At 54.1% G+C, this 10,029-nt stretch overlaps 1 pseudogene; it reads right to left on the minus strand.

Annotated features, from left to right (window-relative positions):
- Positions 1-646: 646 nt before the first annotated feature.
- On the minus strand, positions 647-9,765 carry LOC149345842 (uncharacterized; annotated as a pseudogene).
- Between the last annotated feature and the right edge of the window lie 264 nt (positions 9,766-10,029).

Raw genomic sequence — 10,029 nt, forward strand, 5'->3', positions numbered from 1 at the left:
TGCTGGACCGGACCAAATATCCAACAACTTTCAATTCAGATACGCAGAACGGTGGTCGCAACACCTGTTCATAATATTCAACCAGAGTCTGAATCAAGGTATCATTGCCGATGATTGGAAAATGGCTAAGGTCATCCCTATTCGCAAGTCTGGAGATAAGAGTGCTGTCAACAATTACAGGCCTGTTTCGCTTCTGTGCACCGTTAGCAAGGTAATGGAGCATTGGAAAATAATAATTTCTTTTCCGAGGAACCGCACGGTTTTCGAGGTGGCCTATCCACGGTGACGCAACTACTACACAATACTAATGATCTCATGGAAGCTTTGGATCGGGGTGGGCAAATTGATATACCGTTACTCGACTTCGAAAAGGCGTTTGACCGAGTCTGTCACAAAAGGTTACTGTTTAAGCTAAAAAGTGTACTGCAAAATGAACAAATTTTGAACTGGCTTTATTGTTACTTATCCAATCGACAACAGTATGTCTGCACTGAAAACTCGCATTCTTCATCAGCCCCTGTACTATCCGAAGTACCACAAGGTTCTGTCCTTGGACCTCTTCTTTTTCTGATCTATTTAAATGACCTGTCTTTGGATTCCTCTGTAGAATGCCGGTTCTTCGCCGATGACTGCATCGTGTACCAGGTCATCGAATCTTGCGTATGAACCTTGTGGGCGATTCCTCTGCGCGGGGACGCACAGGCAGTCACTCGAGGCAGGTCTTTGTACAAAAAGGTTTTATCTCACATTGCATGGGGGTCGGGCGTCGTTGGGGCAGCGGGGTCAGGTGGTCCTCGGGCAGGGCAGGTGTCCAAAAGCGCTGGTCCAAAAAGAGAGCCAGCCTTGGCGGTCGCGCCTTAAGAAGGCTTCCTCGCCCAGTCTGGCTCCCCCCGCCCCACCACTCGGGAAGAAGGGTACGAGGCTACCCGCGGTGAGCGGCGCGGGATTTGAGCTGCCCGCGAGCGGACCCTACACCTCCCCCCCCTCCTCAAACGTCCGTCCCGGGGTCCACCAGTAGGCGCTCGATGACCTCCGGGTCCGGGTCGGCGTCCATGGTGTCGTCGAAGGGGGGAGGGGAGCTCGCCGGGGGGCCGCTCACCGCTAGATGGATGGGCTCCTCACCAGCCGCCTGGGGGAGCGAGGCGCCTGGCTCCACTCGGGGCCCTGCCGGCAGCGCCCTGCAAAGCTCCTCGGCCGCCGGGGACAGCAGGTCTGGGCGGCTGGACTGGAGGATGCGGAGGGCCGCCTCCTCCGGGCTGTGCCTCTGCAGTGGCGCAGCAGGGGAAGGTGCTGCAGACGCCAAGGACTTCTCCGCTGCTTCCTTGCGTGCTTTATGCAGCACACCGGCCTCGTGGCGGAGCCGGTGCACAAGTAAAGGCCGGCCCGCTCCTCGTCGTTGTACACGGCCGATGGCTGCTGGGCCGCCTGGGTTGCGGCTGCTCGGCGGCCGAAGCGCCGGCTGGGTGCTGAGGGGTGGCCTGCGCTTGATGATCCCTGGCGCTCTTGCGTTGGCCTGCACCACTGGGAGGTGCTCTCCAGTGGTTAGGCACGTGGTTAGGCAGGCGGTGGGGGCCACCGCGGCCGTGGAACCTGCGGCACTCGTGCGGCTCCTGCCGCCAGCCGGGTGGCGCGCCTTGATGGCGGCCACCGTTTGATGGTGGTCTGCCTTGCCTTCTGGAGTCCGAGCCACGGGTGTCGATCCGCTGGAGCTTCCTAAAAGACATACTGAGAGGGCGAGAGCATTGCGAATGATTATTAATCGAGAGAAACGGGTGCTACCTGGCCCTCAGGTTGTAGCGTCGGTTGCGAACCATACCGCTACCTGCTCGTCCTCCCGGGGGTGAGATCGCCGCATCGCGCTGATTTTCCCCCGCTTCGCAGTCATCGTCCTTGCGAAGGTGGAAAGCCTTCAAATCAGCGACATGCACCGGACCGGCGGTTTCGCCGTTTGTCAACAACCGCAGCTGGTAGGTGAGCGGCGTAGTCCGTGCCGTAACTTCGTACGGCTCAACCCACTTGTGAGCTAGCGACGCGGCGAAACCGCGCGCTGCGTTACTAAGTAGGTGCGTTCTCTTGAGTACTAAGTCGCCCGTGTTGAAAACGACGTGACGGCGACCTTTGTTGTACTGATCCGCTTGCTCCATGCGCGCGACATCGAGGTTTTCGCGGGCTGCGCGCTCCGCTGCCTCCAGGCGCTCCCGGAGCCTTGTCGCGTACTACGAAAGCGGAGGGGGCGCGGGCCCCGCCGCGTCGAGTAGGGCATTCTCTAGCGGAAAAGCGATCTCTCTCCCAAAATTCAAGTAAGCCGGTGTAATACCCACTGACCTGTTCACGGTTTTTCTTGTAGCGAACGCCAGTTCGGACAGCCGCGCGTTCCAATCTCTGTGCTGCTCGGTCGTCGCGACCAGCATGCTCTTCGGATTTCGATTCACCCGCTCGGTTATGTTACTCTGAGCGTGGTAGGGACTCGTTCTCCTGCGGCGGAATTGAAGCGCCCGACAAGAGTCTACAAAGACTTTGCTTGTGAAATAAGAAGCATTGTATGTAATCAGGTTGGAAGGGAAACCGAGACGAGTGAAAGTCTCCTCTCCAACAGTTTTTCCCAAATTCGTTCCGGCACAAGCTTCGTAAGGGGGAAAACCTCAACCCACTTGGAATAGTGGTCCGTTATTACTAGGATGAATTGGTTTCCGCGCGTGGACCGAGGGAGGGGTCCCATGATATCGCACGCGACCACTTGCCACGGGTAGTTGCTAACTACCGCCTTCATCATGCCAGCGGGCTTGCCTGCCCCAGGCTTGGCTACCTGGCATACCGGGGAGGTACGGGCGTATCCCAGCACATCCTTTCTCATGCCTGGCCAGGTCGCGACACGGCATAACTTGTCGTAAGTCTTACTGCCGCTGCCATGGCCTGCCAGCGCTTAGTCATGGAAGTACTGCAGGAACCGTTTGCGCAACCTTGTCGGGACCACGACTCGGAAAGGGGATGCTATCGCCTCTTCCTCGTCAAGTTGGGGGATGTAGCGGAGCAGCAAGCCATCATCGCCCAGCGGATGCGCGTCGTACTTGCCCCCAGCGTTCCCGGTGCAAGCTGCGCTGCTCGCAAGCTCCTTCAGCACCCGCTGGCAAAGACCGTCTGCTTTCTGGGCCTCGATCAGCTCTTCTCTACTGACCGCAACTCTCCAAGACATTTCTTTCTGCCTCGCTCCTTGGCAGGCGAGCGGTCGCCGACACGAGCTGCTGTGTTTCCCTTCTCTCACAGCACCATGCGGGACCTTTGTTCGTTTCCTCTTTCTCCAAACCGGGCGCGACACTCCCGTCCGCCCTCTCCTCCTCTCCAATAGCGGTGACGCCGTTTCTACAAAGCTGGGCTGCGCCTCTGAAGCGCTTCCGCCAGCCTTCCACGGTGCGCGCGATAAAGCATCGGCCACCTTGTTCAAGCTGCCCCGGCGGTACTCGATGGCGTACGCGTAACGTTGCAACGTCAGCGCCCATCTCGCGAGTCTGCCTGCGGGGTTCTTGAGCCTCTTTAACCAAGACAATGCCTGGTGATCTGTCTGCACGGTGGAGGCCGCTCCGTCTAGGTACATGTCGAACTTCGACAATGCGAACATGATCGCCAGGCATTCCTTTTCGGTCACGGAGTAATTCCGCTCCGCCGATGTGAGCGTGCGACTAGCGAACGCGACAGGGAGCAGTTTGCCCTCGTGTTCCTGCAACAAAACAGCTCCAACACCGTAGTCACTAGCGTCTGTCTGCAAGACAAACTGCTTGTTCAGGACGGGGAGGCGCAGACTAGCGGTATTCGCTATCGCGCGAGCCAAGGCAACAAATGCGTTACTCTGTTCCTTGCCCCAGACCCACTTCGAGCCTTTACGCAACAGCAGGTTCAGCGGCCTTGCAAGCTCCGAACAGCGCGGGATGAATTGCCTGTAGAACGCAACCTTCCCCAAAATCCTCTGCAAGCTTTTCACATCCATGGGCCAGGGGTAGTCCAGAATTGCCTGCAGTTTGTCATCATTCGGTCTCAGTGTGCCATCATCCACGACATTGCCCAAGAGGTTCACTCACTTCGATGCCAACTGCACTTTCTTTGGATTAATGGTTAGACCGGCACTTCTCATTTTATCGAGAACGGAATTCAGGTGAATGAGGTGCTCCTCGAACGACTGTGAGAATATCACAACGTCGTCTGTGAGACTATGACAACGTCGTCTGTGAGAATATCACAACGCCGTGGCGTAGTTGAACCTTGCATCGCCGAGCACGATGTCCATCAGTCGCATGAACGTGCTCGGGGCGTTAAACAAACCAAACGGGAGTCGAGTAAATTCGAAGAGCCCGCGGTGGCGGGTGTATGCGGTTTTCTCAATGTCACCTTCGGCCACCTCAATCTGCAGGTACCCTCTGCTTGCATCTAGGACTGTGAAGAACCTCGCGTTCCCTAGCGCGCACATCGCAGCCTCGATCGACTGAAAAGGGTACGCAACCGTAGGCGTCAGTGAGTAGAGCTTACGATAATCAACACACAGCCTGACCGATCCATCCTTGTTCGGCGCTAGAACCGCTGGTGACGCCCAGGGACTTTGGGATGGTCTCACTGCACCGGTAGCTATTGCCACGTATCATTGCAGTGTGTGTTCGTTCACGCTCAAGGCAGCAGGAAAGGGTCGTTATCACATTTGTTCGTGGCGCGAGAAGCGACCAGACTAATCTCGATTGTTCGCAGCCATGAAAGGCTGCATCTAGGTTTTTCCAGATTACCGTAGATGATCTTGACCTGTTATCTGGAAGTTTCCTTGCCGGCTTTAAATTGAGCGATGCCGCGAGCGGCGGACATTCGTAGTTCGACGACCGACGAGCACGTTTGTTGCTTACGCCGTCGCCGAGTGATTCAGTTCTTTTGTGGGCGCAAGTCAGCCCAAATAAAGAGCTTCGTTTCCAAGACTGGTTGGTGTCTTCATGACCGCTGGACTGCCGTCACTGCAACGTGACACTATCATCTCGTCAAGGGCACAGTCGAGAAGCTGCCTCTTATGCGCACTTAACGGCCTCGGGTTACACCTGAAAGGGCGCGTATCAACCGTCTGAATCTCGTGCTGAAGCAGGTCGGTTCTGCCCGGTTTCTTCGTGAAGCAATGCGAAAACGGGAGTAAAGTTTCCGCGAGCCTTCGGCGCTGACTACTGGGTTCTGAGAAAGACGCAATAATCGCTTCTAACGGGCCACCGTCTCTCAGCATCTCGAGGGAGCTCCCTTGCCTTTCTGTCGCACAGGCGTGGACACCCGCCTTTTGTGCAGGACAGCCGGGCAAGGGTGCGCTTTCGAAGGGAATGAGGGGGGCGAGCGGGCTGTAACGATAGCCATTCTCCCCCATGTCGAGCATAATGCCTTCGCTCGAGAGAAAATCCCTTCCCAGAATTACTGGTATCGACAAGCCAGGCAGATAGACGAAGCGATGCCTCTGCTTTCTGCCGTCAAAACGCATCGTAAGACGTACTGCTCCCTTTGCTTTTGCTGCCCCAGCTGCTAAGCTTAACGGGGTTTCGGCCGGTCTGACATGGATGTTACCTATCCGGCAGGCCTCGTACACCTCGTCACCGACCAGTGACAGCGTTGAGCCCGTGTCTACGAGTGCGGAGTAGCATCGACCCGCTAACTGCACTAGCATAAATGAGCTTGAGCTTGAGCTCTACAGGCGAGCGGGACAAAGGCCTCTCCGTCGCCGGCGCGGGAGTTATTTTCCTGACTAGCGCCTTGACAACCATGAGCCCTCATCGCGTATTCTCGGCCTCCATCCCATGCGCATCCCGGTTCTAGCGATTCGGCTGGCCTGGGGGGTGGCTGGCAGCGCAGTTCGGCCAGTAAATCCGCCGGCACGGTTTTGGCTTCCTGTGTTAAGGCCTCGAGGTTTGTAAAACTGCGACCCCGCAGATACGGTTTGAAGCGTAGATGGCACTGCCTGATCACACGTGCAACCTGATCTCGATCGGTTGCCGTCGGATCTGCCCTCTAGTACATCTCCTGCATTGCGCGTACGTACTCGAGGAGGCTTTCCTCTGGGTGTTGGGTGCGCAACGCGAGCTCCTCCAGCATCCGGCGCTCATAATCAGGCGGCAAGAACTCGGCGCGGAAACGGTCTTTGAAGTCCGCCATCGACTGGAAAGTCGGCTGGTAGCGCCTCCATCGCGCCGCGCTCTCGACGAGTGCTACAGGCAGGACCTGCCCTAGCATCACGTCATCTGGGGCGCCCAGAGCCGTCTGGTAGTCCTCGAGTTGTTGTAAAACCTCGTGGACTGATTTCGCGTCCGTGTACCCGGAAAAGGAGGGGACCTCCATATTTATCCGCGGGCGCGATGCTGTCGCCGATGCTACCGATGCTGCGGCCTGGTTGGCGCCAGCCACCGAATCGAGCTGACGGGCTAATGCGGCAAACATTTCAGTCACCTGCCCTATTACGGCCGCTGCGTCGGCCGTCTCACTGCCGGCTGCCCCGCCATCCAAAGCCGTGGCTGAAACATCCCTTTTGGGAGGCATAGTTCGCGCAAATTTACGGGGAAAAGACGAGGCTCTACCCTGCGCGCTACTTTTCCTCGGAAAGCCCGCGTCAGCTGTCCGGTCGCACTGGCTAACTGCTCATGGCAACCAGGCGGACAAAGACATTCAATACACACAATCTATCAACAAGCACGTGAAATATATAACAGAAAACGCCCGAAAAAAAAAACTACATAAACAACACAAAACTCCTAAGAAATTTACAACACTGTACAAGTCGCTACCCCGCGAACATTCCGCCTGACCTGCTCCTTAACCCCAGCGGTCCGGCGTGGCCCCGAACAAAGAGGCCCTGCCACGAGCCTGGCTGCACGTCCCAAAATCGGCAGAGAAATCGTCCACAAGGTGTTAATTAAAGCCGCACGCTGGGCGCCATTGTTTGTGGGCGATTCCTCGGCACGGGGACGCACAGGCAGTGACTCGAGGCAGGTCTTTGTACAAAAAGGTTTTATCTCACATTGCAGGGGGGTCGGGCGTCGTTGGGGCAGCGGGGTCAGGTGGTCCTCGGGCAGGGCAGGGCAGGTGTCGGGAGAGCCGGTCCAACAGAGAGCCAGCCTTGGCGGTCGCGCCTTAAGAAGGCTTCCTCGCCCAGCCTGGCTTCCCCCGCCCCACCACTCGGGAAGAAGGGTTCGAGGCTACCCGCGGTGAGCGGCGCGGGATTTGAGCTGCCCGCGAGCGGACCCTACAACCTAAATGTCTCTAAATGTGCCCATATGATGGTCACAGGAAAGAAAAAACCGTTAATATATCCTTGCAAAATTAACAATGCAGATGTCAAGCGGGTTGACAGCTTCAAATATCCGGGCATAATAATTGACTCCAAATTAACGTGGAACGCACAAGCTGAACATGTTGTGACGGCGTCACTAAAAAAGCTGCGGTTACTAAAGCACCGCATGAGGCACTGCACTAGTGCGACAAAACTTTCAGCATCCACGACACTCGTTAGGCCAATTATTGATTACGCTGACACTGTATGGGACCCTCATACTAAGAAAAACATCAAACACATTGAAGGTGTACAAAAGAAAGCACTTCGATTCATTTTTAACGCTTACCATAGAAGTATCTCTGTTTCAGAGCTTAGAACACGAGCTGGGCTCCCGTCGCTAGAAATGCGCCATAAACTGCACCGCCTACAAATTATGTACGATATTGTCAACCACCATCTCAAAATAAATTTTCACACTTACGTGCACTCCAATGAATCCAGGAAAACGAGAGGCAAGCACAGCAAAACAATTGTAATGCCACAGGTCAAAACTAACACCTACCGTTCATCATTCTTTCCTCGAACCATGGCCGAGTGGAACGCCTTACCCTATGAGGTTGCTGACATGCCCTTTGTTGAATCTTTTGTTACGGCCGTGTCGCCTTTGTCTATGATGCAACATGTATTTCGAAGAAGCGTAGCTTGTTGGGCCAGTTGGTGCATGGTATGTAGAAAACCAGCGAAAAACACGCATTCACAAAGAGGAGAAGTACACAGGACAACGCTGCCCAGCGTTTTTTTCGCTGGTTTTCTACATAACAAGTATTTCTTTACAATGCTTCTGGCTTTGCCGTTCACCTTTCGAAGTGTGTTCATTCTTTCTTTATTCTATTTTTTGATTGTGCGCATTGCTTCGTGGCTGATTGTCAATAGCATGTTTTCTTTCTTTGCCGCTGTTAGACTCAACTTAGCAATTGGTTGAAAACAATGTATCCACTCCTGCTTTGACTGCCAAAAGGCAGTTGGCAGTATTTGATAAATAAATAAATAAGCTGTGAGTGCGGCACTTATGATATAATTCGTGAATTTTTGATTTATCTGGTCGATGCCGAGATTTTCTAAAACCGTATTTTCTAAAGTGCCTTTTGCTCTCAAAAGAGACCAGTTGACGAAGTGAAGCTTCTATCACCGCGTCCTTGAGGCGATCATTTGAGTAGATGATGATAGACTGATGACAGCAGGTAGGTGATCACTTCCCAGAGGGTCGTTCCCAGTTAAAACCGCTAAGAACGGATGGCGATGCGAAAGCTAGATCAAGGGACCTCATTTGTGCCGAGCTTAGACAACAATATGTGCCTTTCCTGTATTTAAAAGACAGACATTATTTGAGAGGATAAAATCTTCGATTATCAGGTCGCTAGGGTTACAGCGTTCGCTCTCCCAAAACGGGGAGGGAGCATTAAAATCGCCAACTACCAGGTATGACTTCGACAGTTTATTTATCAGGCCTGCTAAATCTTGATGGTTAATGTCATGTGGGGGGGGGGGGGGGCATATACAGAACATATTGTAATGGTTTTGTAGCTAACAACGCTAACTGCAACCGCCTCAAGTTTTGTTTTCAATTTCATTTCCTGAGCAGGGACGCCGCTTTGAACGACAATCGCGACGCCTCCCGAGAGTCTATTTGTCTGCTCGCGATCGCGTCGGAAATTTTAATCATGTCCAAGGATATTTACATGTTGTGGACCGAGATTGGTCTCCTGAAGACATAAAGCTACAGGTAACATTGATGCTAGAATACGTGCTATCTCACTGTAATATGTGCTTTCTCAGGAGTCCTCTACACTTCCACTGCATTAAAAAAGTCATGTTTGTGTGTTTTGGGGAGGAAATGGAAGAAATTTACTTTGGTTTTGGGCCCGTAATGAGGCCTCTGTCTTTTTTGCGCTCAAGAGAGCTGTTCCGCCGCTGCAACGCCGGTGGATTGGGAGTTACGTCCACACCTCGCCAGAGGTGCTGGAAGACCCGCGGGTGTGGGAGTTTCAGGCCTCCCCCGGCAGGGGAAAGTCCCGCTGAGTGCCGACCCGTGGGCCGGCGCTCCCTGTTTTGGAGATGGCAGGGCAGCCTGCGCTGCGTCCGCCCGGGACGCGGATGGCTCTGCCTCAGACTCACTATGCGTGGCCTGGGCAGGTGCCGAAGGCCAGTGTGGTGTACCGCCCCATCGCACCACATGGGCGAAATTTGTTCTTGCTGTGAAGAAGAATGTGCCTTGCGTCTGTCTGAATCGTTGACGTGCCTCCTTGAAGGTTATTTTTTCTTTTGTTTTTATGGTTATCTCTTTTTCTTTCTTCCAGGTCGGACAGGACCTCGAGTACGCGGGGTGATCCCCTTACTGTTCGCGCACTGGGGTGCAGCGTTACAACTCTCCGATTCAGGATCATTTGATGCACATTTGGCACAAGTTTTGCGGCCGCCACAACTCTGACAGCCATGGCCGAATTTTCGATAGTTTAAGCAGCGTCGAGGATTTGGGACAAAGGGTCTTACAGTTCCTTTCAAATATCCTACTTTTATGGATTCTGGGAGCTGGCTAGAGATGTTTGCGGATGTTTATTCGGTGGGCTGCAGTAACATTTTGTTCTTTAAGACCCTCCAACATTTCTTCTTCAGTGAGAATCAAAAAATCGTACTCTGAAATGACACCTTTGACTGTGTTCAGTGATCTATGTGCACTAACGGATACAGCAATGTTTCTA

The sequence above is a fragment of the Amblyomma mixtum genome, chromosome 4 (assembly GCF_055824585.1).
Source record: "Amblyomma mixtum isolate Tamu chromosome 4, ASM5582458v1, whole genome shotgun sequence".
NCBI classification, from domain to species: Eukaryota; Metazoa; Arthropoda; class Arachnida; order Ixodida; family Ixodidae; genus Amblyomma; species Amblyomma mixtum.